Source organism: Aulonocara stuartgranti (assembly GCF_965226115.1).
Source record: "Aulonocara stuartgranti genome assembly, chromosome: 17".
NCBI classification, from domain to species: Eukaryota; Metazoa; Chordata; class Actinopteri; order Cichliformes; family Cichlidae; genus Aulonocara; species Aulonocara stuartgranti.
The window spans coordinates 7,435,442-7,454,344 of record NC_138953.1 but is presented as its reverse complement, the minus strand read 5'-3'; the positions used below and the strand labels follow the sequence as shown (position 1 = coordinate 7,454,344).

At 40.5% G+C, this 18,903-nt stretch overlaps 1 protein-coding gene across 4 annotated transcripts in view; it reads left to right on the top strand.

The window, feature by feature from the left end:
- The window catches only part of ddah1 (dimethylarginine dimethylaminohydrolase 1), an 83,118-nt gene that overhangs the window by 11,445 nt on the left and 52,770 nt on the right, over positions 1 to 18,903 (top strand). The window contains exon 1 of one of the 4 annotated variants that reach the window (XM_082509836.1): positions 13,396 to 13,579. The exons of the other annotated variants lie outside the window; for them this stretch is intronic. The gene's annotated coding sequence lies outside the window, so the exon portion shown is untranslated. Of the gene's footprint in view, positions 1 to 13,395; positions 13,580 to 18,903 lie in introns of those variants that run through there. 4 annotated transcript variants of the gene reach the window in all.

Sequence of the window (18,903 nt, the reverse complement as noted above, 5' to 3'; positions counted from 1 at the left end):
GGCCTTAAACTTCCCATTCATGTTACAGACGTGCCCCCAACTGTCGATGAGGAGTTCTGCTGTAACATCCTGAGTTGTCCAAGTGAGACGTTCCCACTGGAATTGAGTAGCACACAGTGGACTGCTCTTTTAACTCTCTGGGGAGATCCAGGACGCATCACGGACACAAAAGTACAAATGAGACCTGAGGCTAAAAAAAAAAAAAAGAGGAAAAAAGGCTCCCCAGATCAATATAATATAAAAATGTTTCTATGATTTTTATGCTCGTTCTCATTATTGCCAGTTTTTTCTTTTACATTTATCCCAAACATGTTGGTCAGGGTATAAAAAATGTCTTCATTTGACCCTTGCTGTAAGAAAACCACACTACCAAACAGAATCTTATCATTTAGTCTCCACTCTCACTGTGGCCACAGCCTCGCATTGGCCTCTGAAACAGGCAGCTGTTGGACATGGCACAACAAAATTAGTTTTCCTCCAGAGAATAACTGGGTTCATTCTCTGTGACAGAGTGCAGAGCAGAGTAATCACAGTCAACCTGCTGCTCTTCACATTCAGTCCAGCCCGTTAGTGCACATTAGAAAAAATGGTTCCTTTGCCCTTGGTGATCTGCTGTCTGGCCACAAAGATGCCAAAGTTGAACATGTGACATGGATTGTGTGTAAAAATGTTGTTTCGAGTCAAGATATGTTTTTTCTTTTTTTTTTTTTTTTAGATTTAAATATTGCTTTTTGTCTGTTTTCAAGCTGGAGATGAAAGTGCAATTTCACGGCAGAACAGTTCTAAAATTACACTGTAACCTCTAATCTGCTCGAACCATAACCTCCGTTTCATCACTTCGCCTGCTGCCGAGCGAGCAGGTTGTTCAGACTTTCATAATTACGGCACAAGCACTGAAATGTGGCATTTCTGCCTGTGAGAACCCAAAGGTAGATAAAATTTGGGTTGTAACTTTTGCTCGAGAATTAGCCAGCCGTAACAGTGTTGCTTCAGCAGACTCGTGGTTTTCAAGCGTCTCACTCTGGGATTGCTTCCTCTCGTAGGGTGGATGGAGATGCTCTTCAATCCTTGGGAGTGACGCCTTGGTGGATAGAAGGTGTTTTCACAGTAGTGATTTCTGCTGAACTTTTGAACTGCGCCGTATAATTGTCGCCCCAGTAACTACAGACAGCTGACTTTTTTTTTTTTTTTTTTTTCGTATTCTTACCTGGAGCATCAGGTTGTGCTGGCAGCCTCTGAGTCTGACAGCAAAGTCGAGTTTAATTGCCTAGAAAGAAAATCCCTTCTCTGATCCTCGACCCTCACTTTTTATGTTTTTGCTCAGGCAAAAAAAAAAAGACCTTAACTTGCAGCAGCTAAGCAGGCAGGCGTGCGGGATTTAGTTTTATCAAGTAGAATTCAAAGCTTCAGTGAGGTAATTACTGAACTCCTCCTCTGACACTGATGTTTTAAGTGTGGCCCCTAAATATTTAGAGTGTGCTACTTGAGACCTACTGTATCTTGTAATAGCACACGGCTTAAAGGGCGACTGCAAGTTGCCTGGAAAATAGCAATCATTTAAAAAGTGCTAAAAATCTGTCATAACTGAGTGTACAAGACTTGGATGTCTCCAGGTGTGGAGACAGGATGGAAAATCCTGCTCCACAGACACAATATTTAGGTCATGTTTTTATAGACGTAATATTTAGGTTCAGTCCACGTAGTTTATGCTTCCACGTGGGCCCCCTTTTCCGGTCATGCTTCGTGTAGCTACCCCCACAAGCGAACACCAGACAGCACATGAGCCTTGTTTTGACTAGACGGCCTTTTGCAGATGCCGATTCCTCGCTGCCCTCCCCTGCTCTTATACGACTTCCCTAACAGAACCGAACTGGCTTCCTTTGCGGAGACTTAACATCCGAGTGCGAACGTCGGAGAAGGGCGAGACATCTGAAATCCGCCAGCAGCGTGTGGGACGGGGTCTACGTGCATTCCCCAACTGTCTGTAACATTCCTACCGCATTTAACTTGCCCTTCCTCCCGCTGTTTGCCTGTCTGATTTCCTCGTCTGGATCTTTCATTCGTAACATCTTGGTGCCGCTGCTTTCTCCCATCCTCATTCATTCTTGAGACCGTCAAAGCATTAGCTGTACAGTCTCGCTCACATAATTGCCTACATTTATATTAATGGACTAACTGTTGTGTTAAATCACCCACTTAGTAATGTAGCTTGTTCGCCACTCAAAAACTATAAGTCTCCTTTTGACTGACTTGTATAGGATGTGTAGAAAGTGCTATAAATGTTTCCCTCGCTGACTTGAAATGAAAATACACACATTTTACTAGATAAAATAAGTTAATTTGTAAAGGTGTAGTAAATCAAATCAAACCACACCGAACGTTAAGTGATCCACCTCTTTAGTTTTCTGCATGGGTCAGCCAGCACGTGCCGGGGCTTTGCCTCTCATGTGGGTTGTGCAAAGATGGAAGTGGGTGAACAGCCTAGACAACCCTCCCCAATAATCTTGGACCACGCCCACTTTTAGCCCCAGGTTCACCCACCGCAACCCCTCCAACTCAGCATCAGCGCGGCAGCCTGGGAGACAGATGTGGGAGACTCGTGAACAGGAACTCCTCTCAGCCTCGCGGGATGACCCGGTCACACTCGGCCGTCACCGTGGGTGTGCGAATGTCTGGTTTGGTATGTGAGACCAAGCAGTGGAAGACATAGGAAGTAGGCCAGGCATAGACAGCCTTGCTGAGGTCAGAAAGGGTGCAGAATAAGTAAAGAAAAAAAGTTGTCCTTTTTTTCACTTGAAGTTTTGGTAATGTGAGAAAGGCCCATTTAGTTTAGAAAAATGATGTGCTGTGTAGTTTTCTCCTTACTTTTGAACATTTTTCTACTTTTGTCTACTTTCTGATCTCGGATCCATCAGACTACAAATTCAGAGTAAAGTAATACTAAGTGGAGATTGATACATATTTTCACTTTTCAGTGGGCAAAGAATTTTTCATTCTAATTTAATAATTTAAATTTCCTTTAAAAATGTCCTTGCCCTTGCAGTCTTAGCAATGTTTCTCTTGTGATTTGAAATATTTGCTTTAAGCTTTGAGCTGGTGCATTGCCGTTTTTACCACATCTAAAGGGAAGTTTCACTGACCTTTGATTCCAGGAGTGCCAATGAAAGTAAATATGTAAGCTCACAATCCCTCTTAGCACCTGTACTTCAAGACTTTACCATTTATAAGTGGAGCAATGCTGGCTTTTGGGGATTTGTACTCTGAGGCATGCATTAATATGGAAAAAATGTTAAAGTGATGTGAATTCACTGACCATGTATTAGTTACACATTGCTAATATTGGGTTAGCTGCCATTTTTGCTTTCTGAACTGTCTTAATTCATCAGTGCATCGATTACAAAGGTGCTGGAAACATTGAGAGATGATGTGACTCTCCTGTTCTATCACATCCCAAAGGTGCTCTGTCCAAGTCAGATATGGAGACTGTGGAGGCCATTTAGATACACAGAACAATTTGGCATGTTCAAGAAATGTCATGCCGAATTCTGACCCTGTTGTCCGAATGTCACTGAAATCGAGACTCATGAGACCAGGCTATGTTTTTCCAGTCATCTATTGTCTCATTTTAGTGAGCCTGTGCAAGTTCTGTGTTCTCAGCTGATAGGGGTGACACCCCGTGTGATGTTCTGCTGCTGCAGCACACCTCCTTTAAGGTTTGACATGCTGTCCATTCAGAGATGCTCTGTGTGCTTTGGTTGTAGTGGGTGGTTATTTGAGGTTCTCTTGTCTTCTTATCAGCTTGAAGCTGTCTGGCTATTTTCCTCTGATCTCTGGCATCAATGAGGCCTTTTTAACTTAGTTGTGTAGGAAAATCCCAGCATGTCAACAGTTTTTTGAAATACTTAGATGAGCCTGTCTGACACAACAACCATTCCACATTCAAAGTTACGTAAATCCCCCTTCTTCCCCATTCTGACACTTAGTTTGAACTTCAGCGGGTCGTCTTGACCATGTCTATTTTTTTTGAAACACAACAAGCATCTCTAATACTGAAAACTCCAGTAAGCATTTATCTTGGTATCCCGTAATAAACTAAAAGCTGCTGATGACAAAATGTTTGCCTCTGCCACATTTTACTACAGTTAGTAAATCAAGCTGAAGTCAGAAGGCTAACTGAAATATATTAATGCTCATTTTATTATCTTTCTCTCTGCTTTCTCTCTCAATGTTTGACTTTTCACTCTCACACGTATCTTTTATTCTCAATCTTAAAAACAAAATACTCTGAGAGACACAAAGGGAATATCTCAAGCCTTCCAGGCTACAGCCTCTTGTCTGTCAGGCTATTTGACAGTTGTGTTTAAATGCCGAGTTTCCTCCGCTGTCACTAAACAACAACTTCATGCACTGGAGCTGACATTCAAAATGCAAAAGGTTAAAGGTCATCTTCACTGAAACACCACGATATTCTGCATGAACATTTTTCTGGTCATTAACCTGTAAAACTAATAAAAAAAACATATGATGCTAAACTTTGTTGTTCTGCTATTAAAATCCTTCAAAGTCTTTTGCTTGGTGACTATGAGATGCTAGTTATAGTTTTGATATATTTATTTGAATAATTTTAGGACAGCCGGAGATTTACTGACCCTAGTTTGCTTCCTTTCTTTTTTATGTGAAGACAAAAGTGATAAATTGAGGGTGAATAGCCAGCAATAGTGGTGAAACAATTGTTTACTGCTCTCTATGTTAGCATGCTAATAAGCATTAACACAGAGTGCTGCCCATCAGGCTGAATGGAGTCCACAGACTGCGTTTAACCAGATGAGAATGTTACAGACTGTCGGCCTGGAGCGGAAAAACTTTGGAAAGCTCCCCCTTTCCCGCCTACCTCTTTGGACACTATTATTTAAGTTTCTAAATTCAGATTTTCTCCTTCTTTGTTGCCTTAAAGGTGCAGGCTTCTCTCTTATATCTTCATATCGACTCTTTCCACTTTACCTCCAGGTAAACCTCTTTCCTTATGTAGAAAAATGGGGGTGTGGCTGTATGCACATAGTACGCAGATTGAGCCTATTGATTTAGAATAACTAACATGTGCATGTTGGTAAGAAGATAATCTGCTGGTGCCCACATGCCTTAAACCTGATATGGCATGCAAACAGACTTTTGGGGCGTTTTTGACACACTTATTAATAAATGAGGGTCAATATGAGGATTGTGTTTCTATACTGATTTTTGTCACCACCACAAGTGTTCAGACAAATCTGTTCCATGTGTTTGAAGAAAAATTGGTGGATATTCACTGCTATAAAGATTTACTCCTTCAGGACCATGAAAGTTTGCAGTTTCGAGGCAATCCAACCCAAAGTGGTGGATAAGTCAACAGAGCGACGGAATAAAATTGTCCACAAAGCTAAGCAGCTAGCATGCTTAGAACGTATGGCTTATACCTTCTCTGGTAAAGAACTTTCTGCTGTTGTCTCTTTATAATAACTGATCATTTGCTGAAGCTTTAACTGCTTTTATTTTTTCTGGATTTTAACATTCAGACAGATGACTCTGTGTTGATGAAAAGCGCGTTCAAAGTACCCCAAAAAGCTAAAAATGTGTCTCCACAGTGGGTTTACAGGTGTGACTCTGTCAAAATACTGCTCATATCCTGCATGTAATTATCACCAGGCGCTGACGTGATGCTGTTTTTTCCTCAGTTGGCAGTTTAAACCGACAAAACATTAAAGGAAGTCTGTATCAGGCTACTAACTTAAATAGACTTTTTTTTTTTTTCCAATGAGCTCATACGAGCTGAAATAATGTAATTCTGCACACAATCAGTAAGTGTTGTAAAAGCAAGGTTCATTATAGTGTTGATAGAACATGGTCGAAACTGTTTTGCTTTTGGCGCTTGGTTTCTGTTCGAAACAGTGCCTCGCTCCTGGCAACCTGGAGCCACATCAATAGTGAAGTAAGTGATGAAACATTGAACTCAACCAATTAAAAACAAAAGTAAATGAGGCACAAGTTGAAGCTTAACTTCAAGGATTTTGTAACTACTTTAATTTTTCCAAGTGCTACTGTAACTTTAGGCCTTCTGTGTCAATTCCACTGGAAGTACACACGGCACAAATTATTAACCCTTTTATTTCACGTGCTTGTGGTCACATCAGAAGATTAAGCGTAACCAAGCCCTTGATGGCAGCTTAAACTAGGTAAGCCTTTCACACTGTTGTTAGCAATTAACAATATAACTACTCTTTGTGCGGACCAAAAACAAAAAGGTGGCACTCACACAGAGCTGCATATGCTGCTTATGAATGTGTGTGTTCAATTCCACCCATAGAAAAGCACCTCCGCCTGCAGACACGTGTATTTAAGGCCATATTCCCCATCTTATCTTTTGTCTCTGATGTGAACAGCAGTCGTGTCGTGTAGATTTTGTGCTTCATTGCTGGATTGAGTCCTGGGTTTAGTTCTGTTTTCTACTTCGTTTTAGTTGAATATGCAAAGCCTCCAGAGCACTGCCCGGGCAAAAAAACAATGTTTTTACATCTGCTCAGCTCTCAGATCACAGAGCCAATATTGTTTCAAAATTATCTTTCTGACGGGAACATGAAGCCATTGTTTCTGCAGCACGTTCCAGTTTCCCCTTCATTCCTGTCATCATATCTCTCCTGTTGTCTCTTGTCTGCAAAATGTCCTTTTTCTTTTTTTTTTTTTTTCTTTTTTCCACAACAAACATGTATTACTGCTGGAGATTTGTATGGAAGATCCACGACTGAACAGGAATGCATCTTTGCACTTGTTGAAATGTTCACTAATCATAAACTGATGATAATCATCACTCTGTCAATGATGAATGCTTCACGTGTCTTCGCTTAATTTTTGGTTCATCCATCACAGCCTGGAACAAATACTTCTGTCTCTGTATGAACTTCTCCTGCTCTCTGCCTCTTTGGAAAGGCCCACCCATTGGTCTTTGATGAAAGTGATATATCTCAGGCGCCCTTTTTCCTCCAGAGCCGCCCTCTCTGAGTTAGCACTTTTTTGGTCTCCATTATTTAGTCTGACTAATGCGGTTTGCAGAATACTTTTTAATTGTGCCGCCGCACAAGGCACACTAGAAATTGAATTTAACAGCGAGTGAATCTTGGCCGATGTAATGAGATAATCTCAGCATTTGAACAATATGTGGCCATGTTGCTGTGCCTTATTGTCATGTTTCTGAGTAGAATGATACCATCACCACTCCTATTCCCAAAAGAGGAATTGCATGACACTCCTCAATTGTGTGAGCAATTTAAAGTAAGTGGATGCCAAGCTAATGATGCAGTTAATTAGAGGATTCAAGAAGATGACATTCATTATGCACTGGATGCTTTCTGAGCAGAAATGCTGTCAGCCAATGAGTTCACGTGATTCCATTCCAACCATGAGACAATATCAAAATTCTGCTTAGAGCCACAGAGGTTTAGGGTGTCAGAATTAATTGGTAATAATTTATGTATTTCACAAACGATTTGCTTAAAGTAGATCTGCATTACCATTGGACTTCAGTTAGCTGAATCTGCTTTGGCCTTTCACTATGAGTGTTTGATCCTTTTTTGGTTGACATTACTGTACCGTCCAAAAAGTCTTGCGTTACACCTTATTCCTTTGTATTTTGCTTCCAAGCTGCTATATCGGTGTAATTTTTGAAGTGGTCTTAAAAATATGGGGGCTTTTTTCTTTGGACTTTGGCTGTTTTTTCCCCCCTTATTTTCAGTCCAGTCTTGTATCTGAACAGTTTCAAGGGATCCTTTTAAATTGTTAAGTCACTGACCTATGAATCATTTAAACATAAACACCAATTTCATGGGATCGTGTCAAAGGTAAGACAGTATTACAGGCATAAAATAACATTATAGCACCAGCATTGTGATTCCCAAAGAGCTATTAGCTGTAAGGTAAAGTAAAGTAGGCATGGTGTGTAATTTGTCCTTAAAAAATCTGAAGAATCTGGACAAGTGGAGAACAAAAGAAGACGTGCCAGACATAAAGAAAAAACCTTGTGCATCTTCAGCAGATGAACAGCATCTGAAAGTCATGTTCTTAAGAAATGGATAAAAATCCAGCAAAGAGATGCATCTGGCCCTTCATTCAGTAAATCTATTATTCAAGAAAGCCATTTTTAATGAAAAGAAACAGGGTAAAGCCAGAGGAATGCCAAATTACACAAGAACGTAACTGGAAATCAACAGGTCTTGTGGAGTATTGAATCCAAATTGGGAAATTTTGGTTTAAATCATCACCAATATGTGCGGAGGAGGTCAGGAGAGAAATACATCAGCAAAGGTCTTTAGCCATCTGATTAACAACTTAATTTTTCAAGATGAAAATGATCTCAAGCTCAATGCCAATGCTGCAACATTATACGCCTTTCCCGTTTCTCTAGCAAAATATATAGAAATGAAGTGTGGTTCAAGGATTCTGCACAGTACTGCATAATATCAGGATGTCACATAGATATGCTGGAAAAATAAGACTGGTAGCACGCATCTTTTTCTTTTTGAATTGAGCTCTTCGCAATAACTGTGGCTAGGTGCTGCTAGTCCCGTTTCTTACATACTCAGGCCAGAAAGCTAGCACAGCAAAGAATCTAAATTACAGAAATGTTTCTTAAAGGAAAGGCCTCAGCTGATAATTAGAGTATAGGTTCACCTCCAATTTCAGCTTCTTTCTTTAGTTAATCATATGCACAGTGCATTCCAGGTCATGTACTAGCTGTATAAAGGCTAGAGTGACTGAAGCAGACAGTAAATGCTGTTTCCTGCTTGGTGGTCTGCATGAATTCTTATTATTTGTCTTTATTCAAGTAAACATGATTATACCGTGTGCATTTATTCTCAGACAGAGGAGGTGATACGCTGGTGTCTGCCGAACACGGGTGAGTCAGGAGAGGGTAGGAGGGTAGAGGACATGATGGGTGAGATCGGCTGTTAACTCTCACACTGCGTGTTTGAGTTTTATCTATTCTTTGTGCTGCTATTATACATGCTGCATTTATCTGTGTTTTCTATCCTATAGATACTGATACATTAGTGGATGTTTATATTACATTACATTAAATTGTCAAAAATTCTAATAAAGTCCTCAAATGTGTAAGTCATCCATCCTGTTTCAAACACTTAAGAGTTTAAGTTTACTCTTGCATGTAATTGAGAACAGATATCTCTAATACGGTCATACACACATAGCTCACGTCTGTGGATGTGGGCACTGAAGCGCCATCCAATTCTTATTCAAACCTTTTGTTTACAAGGGGCATCCAATCAGAAAAGTAATGAATTAAAAGTAGAAAAAAGTTTTTGTTTTTTTTCTGATAATGGATAAACTGAAGGGTCATATCAGGTCCCAGTGTAAGGTAAACAAGGATGCAAAGTTCCTTTTCAAACCATGTAGTTTTCATTAACAAACCTTTCTACAGAAAAAATGTCTTAAAGAATAGAAATTTCCCACTTTAGAAAATGCCATTCATCCCTAGGTTTGAAAGAAGTACTCTGTAAAGCTCAATTTCTGGAGTACAAGTTTGATCGTAGTCCTGTGGCTCGGGGCTAAAAGCATGTCTGTACTCACCTTCATGTTCACTGGTTTACTAAACAGTCGCAGTCACTGTTTCTGCCAACACCTCTGATGTCATATTGCATTTATGTAATTGAAAATAGGAGTGCACAGACTTGAAGAAGATTTCTCAGCCAAAATAATCATTAACAGTTCTTAACTATGTATTTTCATAGATGCTTGATTTAATGTCTGGTAAGGTGTGGTAATGTCTGGCTGCAGTTTCTTTCTCCTTTTTTTTGGACATGTTCACATACTGCACCTTTGTGTGTGAGAAATCTGTGTAATCTGTGCAAATTAGGTTAAGCAAGTAGTAGCAAGAGTGCTCCTATAGCGCACCTATGAGTTATATAGATAACCCATATACCACAAGGCTACGCAGAGGCCTACATGTGAACACCCCCTCCCAGTCTAAAAATAAACGAATGAATACTAGTAGCAAATCTGTCTCAGTTTAGTTAGCCTAGAGTTTACACCCAGTTGTAAACCGTCTGTATTTCGATTCATGAGGGTGCCTCTTGACCTTGACAAAGATACTGCGCCTACCTCCTCTAAAAGTGTTCTTGACTTGGCTAAATGGTTTTAGTTCTGTTTTTTAACCATGGAAATAATTCTGTCATCATCCACTTCAGCTGTCTTCTGTGATCTAGCCGACCTTTTGGTGTTGCTGAGCTGGCCGGTGCATTCCAGATTGTTAATTTGGCCACTCCTAAAGTTTTTGCTATGTTTACTTTGTTTGTCTCTTGTGCTAACATCTCTTCAGGCCTTATATTGTCAATTACAGTGAAAAGCTATAAAATACAAACACCTTCAGATATCATATCTGCTTCATTTGTCACAAGGGAACAATTGTCCATTTAGTTTTCAGCCTCTGACGATCGGAGAGCACGTATAAAAGTTAGTGCAAACTTTTGGTAAAGGCTTTGAATTAAAGCTGAAATCCTGCACTTTAATCGCTTAATGAATGTTTAAAATCCACCCTGATAGTGTAGAAAGACAGAAATACTTCAATTGCGTCTTTTTCCAAACGATTATGGACCTAACTGTCTGTATATGCTTGTATTCACATGTGTGGCTGTAGCTCATGTGGCAGAGCAGGTCAGCCACTAACCAGAGGTTGGTGCTTCGATCCCAGGCTGCTCCAGTCTGCATGCCAAATATCCTTGGGCAAGATACTAACCCCATGTTGCTCTCTGATGCGTTCATCGGAGTGTGAATGTGTATGAATGGTAGATACTTAGCACTTAATACTCAGAAAAAAGTGCTTGTGTGAATGGGTGTAAATGTATTAGTTGTATAAAGCTTTGAGTGCTCAGAAAGAGTAGAAAAGCGCTATATAAGAACCAGTCCATTTACCACATGTGTATGATGGTGAGAATTTGTATGTGCGTGGTTGGTGTGGCGAGTGACGAGATGTGTGTTGCCTCTTCTGTCTGCCCTCAGCTGTCACAGTGTGGTGTGATGTCCGCTTTCAGTCAGTTCTCACGCCAAGGATCATACTGAAAACACACTCTTCTTCTATGTTACCCTTCACACACACAGCACTCGCAGCGGCAGCCAAACTGTGTCACTGCTGAAATGATTTGTCGAATAATCCAGACAGTTAGCAAATAATTGACTCATTAAATTATTTTTCTGCCAAACATTTTCTAATTGTCGGCTTCTCAAATCGGGGGAATCTTTCTTGTAGAATTGAAAATCTTGGAATACGATGGATTCTTGTTTATTTTTTATTTCATATTTAAAAAATGAAGGACATTTTTATTTCTTGCTACAATTATTAAACCTTACACTGTCAGATAAAGTGCTCTTTACATTTAGACCCCTTTCTGTTGTCAGGCTGGGCGGATGTTAATGACACAGCCTTGATTGCGTAGTCACACTGATTGTATCGCCTACTACAACAGCCACAGTTATGTGCAAGACAATACAACATGAAGTATTGCATGTTGTGAGTTTAACTGGTGTTCCTCCTAAAGTCTCTTATGTTAATTCTAGAAAGTAAACTCTTATCAGTCTGGTCTCAATCACTGAAGTATGTGAGGTATTGTGTCACTGCATAAAACACCCAATTAACATCAAGAATAGTTTAAGTAGGGGTTGGAGCCAGCATCAATATATTTCACACGGGTCCTTAAGCAAGATCTAAAAATGTTTAAAAAAAAATGTTTAAAAGCAGTCAGTAAACAACTTCATCTCATAACTTTATGCTGGGGTCCGCCAAAGAGAAAACATATTATTAGATGCTGAAAAGATGAACGTGACTGGAAGGAGATTTTATGTGCACAGTAAAGTTTAGCAGTAACCCCCTGGTATATTGAATATTAGCTTGTTGTGAATGGGTCTGCACCTCATTTTTCTTTACGTAAAATCCGCATTAGCTGTCTCTCTGCTCACATAGGTCTGCCCACCTACTGTTATTTCTCAATAATCCCTGCAGATAGAAAAGAAAAGAAAAGCACTACACGCTACATAGCTGGTTAGCTTCCTATGGGGCAGTGTGTGTGTGTGTGTGTGTACGCATGCTTGTGTGTGCAAGAGAAGGTGTTCAAGTTCAGAGCCGTGAAAATTGTTACATTTGGGCCACGGCATGGCCAGTGTTAGTTACATAAGACCCCCCTTTCCATTGTGCAACTGTGTTTATTTGGTTTTCCAGCAAATGCTTTGGTAAAGAGGTGAATCTCGTAGAGAGGCTCAGGAGGATACACAGGCCTCTGAGGTGGAGCAGATGAAGTATTTTGTTGGCACTGCACTTGGAAAAAAGACATCAACAGTGTTGGGAAATGCTCTGGGGACTGCATGGGGAGGTGCTGCATTTTCTTTCTTTTACATTCATGTAGAGAATGCTATGCTAGTGCTCCTATTGTGTATAATGTTTTCACTTTCCCTGTGGAAAGAATTTTCGAATTTCACTCCTGTGTCAATCTGTGGCCAAATACCTCACCTTTATCTGATCCTATATTGCCTCTGTTGGGTTCTTTTGAAGCTGCTGTATGTTTATACAGACTCCCTGTGCAGCGTGTGAATACCTACACCCTTGCACAATACTTGGATTATATGATGATAGACACAGTAAAAATGACAGCAGGCTGTGGTTCACCGCAGCTGATGCTCCTTAATTCATGCGTGCATTTTGGTGCGCATATAATTTGTATCTTAATGTTGTTACCAAGTATTAAATACAGCTGCCCTCAGCAAGCAGCAGGCATGTTTTGCCTTTTGAAATCACCTAGCAACAAAATGCAGCTACAGGAAGTAAAAGTTGATTGACTCCAGGGTTTCAAAAACATCCTTTTTTTGTTGTTTTTAAATCTCTGCTGTGGCCCGCGTCCACCCTTGGCAGCTCGGAGAGGTCGGTGTTTAGCGCGAAGGGGAAATCGGCTCTGACAGAATGACAAGGTTCTCCGCTTCTTAGTGCTTACCATAAACTCATCTAATTGCTCTGAGGCTCCAAACCCACAATAAGAAGTCATCTGCTGGGGCCCACAGCAGTGGGAGGCTCCAGGAGACTTCCGGAAAACTGGGAAGAAAAAGCCTCACGCATGTCACACACACACACACACACACACACACACACACACTGAGCTTGTAAGTTTATCATTGACAAACAGAAACTTTTCCTCATGCAGCTCCTTGTACAGACCCACGTTTGCTATTGGCTAATTCTCTTCTCCTTTGCAGACTTTTGATGGGATAGACTTAAACATATGTATTTGCTTGTGTGTTTATGTGTGTGTGCCATCTTATCTGTGTCATTAGACCAGACACTGTGGGGGAGAAGTCACACCAGTCTGGCCGGTCTCTCTGCCTTACTGGAAACAGTCCTGGCAGGTGATCACAGATCAGGGGCTGCAGGGTCAGGAGGCAGACTGGGGAACTGGAATCCTGTTGGCCAGCAGAGGATGTTCATAGCAGCTGGTTATTCGACTGGATCAGCACATTAACCCTCCAGGAAGCATGATTGCCAGTATCAGCTTTAAAGGTCAGCAGCAATAATTGAGTGCCTGTGTGCTAGTGCGGCAGGGTGTCTTTTCTAAATTTGTAGTGATTTCCACAAGATAAAACCAAAAGATAACCACCAGTTCATAACCCAAAGGTGTCAAAGTCTTATGTTCACATTCTCAAGAAGCAAAAATGAAAACTTTTACAAGATTGTGCAAAAACTGTTTTGCATTTGGTTTCTTGACTACTGTAAATTTTTATATTACACGATATTACATGAAGGTCTTGATACCTTTAACCAGCTGTTAACTGGTAACTGGTCATGGCCACTTTAAATAGATAATTCAAGTCTCTGAATTGGACCCTCATTCTGTGCTGTTGGTCACTTTTATTGAAATAAGTTGACAAATAATTTAGTTTTCTGTGCTGCAGCAACAGATTGCCCAAACCTAATTCATTCCAATCCAGTCCAACTATTCTTAAAGCACTTTAAAAACACATATTAGACAAAAATAAATATGTCACGGCTGCGGCAGAGGTCGTGTGGTATGTGGGAGAAAAGGACCCAAAATGCAGGTACTGGCTTGATGCAAGTGAGGGTTTTATTTACAATAGGTGAAGCACAAACAAAAGCGAGGGTGGTAAGGACAGCACTAAGAAATGAACCTAAACTGGGAAAAACTAATAAACCTGGAACATGCAACATACAGGGAGAAACACAGAACAAACAGGGAGAAACACTGGATGAGGGCAGAGAGACGCGGAGAAACACCAACTAACGCAGACGAACCGACAACGAGCACAGGAAAACACACACTATAAGTACAGATGGAGGGGAATGAGGAATGGCAAAACAGGAGCGAGGCACAGCTGATCCTAATTGACATGACGAGACAAGAGACACAGACCTTCAAAGTAAAACAGGAAATATACGCAGACAGCGAACAGAGGAAACACATGGGACGGGATGACTCGACACTAAAGAGAGGGAGCACAAACCCAAAATCTAATTAGGAAAACCTTAACAGAATACATAACCAGAACACAAGATAAGAGTCATTAATACAACAGCCCTGAGTCAACAGACACAGGACCATGACAAAATAGCAATAAAACATGGAAGAATACAAATAAAAACATTAAATTTACAATAAATAAAAAGTCTAACAAAAAAGATTAAAAAGTGACTTAAAACTGACTAGAAGCTAACTCTGGTATTAATCTTGAAAGGACTGGAGAAAAGGTGTTTTTAATGGAAGAAAAAGTGCAGCCTGGGGCAACTTATTCCAGGCCACAACAGTAAAAGCTCACCCTCCTTTTTTTTCTAAGCTTTCCCCCCCACATCAGTAGCACTAGTTTCCCATGTTTAAATGGTACTTCTATGTAGTCTATGGAGGCTTTTTTGCCAACCAAAGTCACTTGCTAGCTGATAACGTCACACTCCACTCTGATCCAAATGTGGTCACTCTGTCTCCAGAAACAAACGACGGGAAAAAAGTGACGACATAAGGTCAAACTCAAATAGGCCAGGAGTCGACATTGAAGTGGTTAATCATGTCTTTCCATTTTGCTTGAACAGTGTCTGCTCACATTTGAAAGCACCTGAATCAGACACACGTAATTTACTTTTGACCATGACCTAAAAAAATCACTTCAAAACAGTGAATTATTCAAACAGCTCATAAAGTGTTGATTAAATGATTTCCTACGGAGGAACTGAAAAGTCAGTGTTTACAGTCACGTTCCATTATTTTGCTCCAGTGATGTGCTGCTGTCTTTGTTGTTAAAAGGTATATATCACAGGCACGTCACACTCAGTCACTGTCCTAGTTAAAAAGCCTCGCAGGAGGATTTGTGATTGACTTGAAAGGTGGTGATTACTCAAAAAGCCTGAAGGCAAATAAGCTCGAGAAGAACTAATTTAGGTTTGTTGTGATCTTTTATGCATGTGGGTCGCCTTATCAGCGCATTCACAATTCTCAGCGGAGACCTAGCGGGGCTGATTGATAGCCAAGTAGCTCTAGTAATGTTTTGGTGACATCACAATGCCGTGTGTCATTACAGCAGAGCTATTAGGAAGATTCTGCCATCCTTTCCACGGTTGTAATTGGCCCATTTACCTTTAAGCATGCTCTGCTGCAAAGGTTGAGGCACATGGATAGCACCGGGTTGAATACATTTTAAATTACACTGCAGAAATAATCTTCATCCTAAAGCAAAGTCTGGTTGATGATTCCAAGATAATTGCATAATATTGGCAGATGCATGACAGTAGTCATGCAAAAATTGAACTTTCATACGTAATAAAAGAGAGAGATTTTCTTTTTATGACTTGCTGCCGGCACCTGCTGCAGTCAGTCCCGAATATCAGACTTTAGCTCTGCTGCAAAATTTATTTATTTAAGATGGAACATTGAGAAATCTGTTCACAAACAGTTGTTGAAAGTCATTTATCAGCCTATGCAGTGAAGTGTGATTTCAAGGGAGAAGAACATGTGATGGAGAGGAGCACACAAGGTCATGTTTTGCGTCTTGTTTGCCAGAGATAATGAGAACAAACCACCGTGAGAGGTTCACTCAGCAGTAGCAGCTGCAAAAATAGAAAAATGACTCAGGAGTACCTCGGTAGTTGTCTTCTAACCACCAGTCAGACAGAGGAGTGCAGCTCAACATACAAATAGAAGGAAACAACGTTATATTCAGACCTATATGTACTGTACAATATAGACTACATGTTCTCAGACATCTGAGGTCTGATTTGCCCTCCTTATTAGGATTTGGAACAGTTTTACCAGCTGTGACACGCAGCTAATGAAGCAGTTCCAGTATTTTAAAACCCATAGTGCTGTCATGTGAATGCTCAGTGTACTAACTCACTCATATCTGAACACACCCACATGATGGAGCTCAGCTGATACTGTATTTTTTTTATGGGGCGTTTTTGTAAAGAGTAACAAAAAGAGCACACACAGTTTGCTTGAATTCAAGTTGAAACACGTGATAGGATAGACCAGGGTAGGTTATCACACTTCCTACTGTTGCATGAATTGCTGATCATGGAACTATCCCCATAGTGCAACCTAGCTCAGAACAATCACCAAGTAGTTGTGTCTAAATACTTTGCAATCAGGAATTCCTCATACTGAACTTGGTATTATTTTAGCAATGCCCATTTGCCAAAATGTGAGCAAATATGAGCTGAAAATGAATGGGCTGCATTAGTGCCTGCAGGTTAGGATTGTGGGAACTGTAGTTTCAAACTTGAAGCTTACTCCCTTCAGTTGTTCTCATGCTGCATTATCATTGTTTGAATTTTACTATAGTCAAGAATGTCCTATCAATGTGGTGCTTATATATTTGTAACACTGACATTCTCATAGCTTATCCCCGTGAAACCAGTGTGACCGTATAGACACAAACCTAAAATAATGCAAAGCTGTGTCTGGAGGATGCAGGTGTGTCATTTTGTTTGAGGGAAGTTGTCACTGTCAGACTTTGAAAGCCAGTGGTGTAGACTACACAGACAGTCCTGACATAAGCAGTCTCAGGGGAAGTACTAAAAATGTGCTGAGCTCAAGACTGCGAGCCTTCGTCTTTACATGGTACTGGAGTCTTCTACACTTGCACAGACAGAATAATACACAAATGCGCTCAAAACCAGACAGACACACACAAACGATCAGATAAGAGACCAATCTCCAAAACAAACGTCCAAAGAACAGCACACACTTTCAAAAGCTTCTTCCAGTCACTGAAAAAACAAACCAGTACACACAGACATCCCTTCCAGACACACACAGGTTGATGTGTCCCAGCATGCACCAGGGAACGCTTTGTTTCCTCTTGGCTGAAATCTGCATGTACTGTCCAGCCATAACAGACTGCACAATTCCTCATCGTTACTGCTCTGGAATAGTATTGTTTGACCTATTAACCAAGAGCCTCAGGTCAGCTGCTGCTTCCATCCTTATGTATGTATGTATGTTTGTGTGTTTGTGTGTGTGTGTGTGTTGTTACAATATGAACCTGAATACCAATTTATCTGATCAGTGGCTTCTATATATGTTCCTGTCAGAGATCTGCCCTGAGGCGTCACGGCCCTCTGCTAATTTATCTGCCTCATTAACTCTGGCTATGTAATATCATCAGCTGCAGTGTTGGACTACATTATATAATGTAAATGCTGGTGTAGTTGACAGGCAACCACGGAGCAACTCGGGTGACGACCCGCGAAAGACAGGGTAACTGGATGCAACATAGCGTGATTAAAATAAAAATCTAAAAATCTTTTTTTTGAAGCCTTAAAAAGTGTTTCAACAATTCATGTTTATGTAGCTTGTGGGAACATTAGGGTAAACTAGCAATAAGCTGGACTCTTAAGTGTCTGTTGTTGTTTTCACATGGTTATGTTGAGCTTTTAATGTTTAACATGCGTATGCTGCAGTATTTCTGATGAAATTTCTTTTTGATGATGATGGAAATTTAGCCCATGGCATGATGATATTGCACTTATGGAACAAATACTTTATGCTGACTTTACTAAGTCAAACCTGGAAGATGGCTCTCTGGGAGACATTCAGGCTCACATATTAAGATTTATCCCCAAGACAAGAGTGTGAGTTTTCTTTCATCTCTGTATGAGTTCTGGTATATCATGAATGTTTCTGACAGATGATGGAGTTGGGAGATGTTTACTGTGGCTTTTCTGCTGGTCTCTGCAACATTTAGACCATTAAAAATATTCTCTGTGTGGCCCACCAGATGCATTTACCTGTATCTGACAGAATTGTGATGCCATCTTTAACTATTACAGTAAAAATACCTTCATACCTGGTTCCTGCCAACTCTCTGAATGCACTTGTGTTTTTGTTAGCTTTTTTTCCACAGCATATAGTAAAGTGAACTTGAACAAAACTCTTAATACATATAGACATATAACAATACAGTCTGAGCCTTGGGAGTGGTTATTGATCACAAAAGCAGTGTCCTGGATACTTCATGAACTTCAGCTACATTTTATGTAGACTGCCTTGAGCCTAATAGACACTGTCTACACATCCAAAAGTAAAAACTGAACAAAGTCTAAATGCTTTCTGTTGCCTGCTACATAATGGTCTTGCCACTTTTCACTATAAAATGTTATTTTTGTTAGAATCCTGATATCGCATCACTGAATTAGCCTGCCTTATTAAACTAGGCGGGTGCACGAAACATCCATTGAACTTTCATTCTTCCTGCTTCAGACCTCTGAGCAGTTGCTGTGCCAGCTTTCCTTTCATCGCAGCATAATTAAAGCCCCCCAATGTGACTTTGCCGCGTCACTCAGTATTCACTTCGCAAATCCACTATGAATAGCAAGGAGAG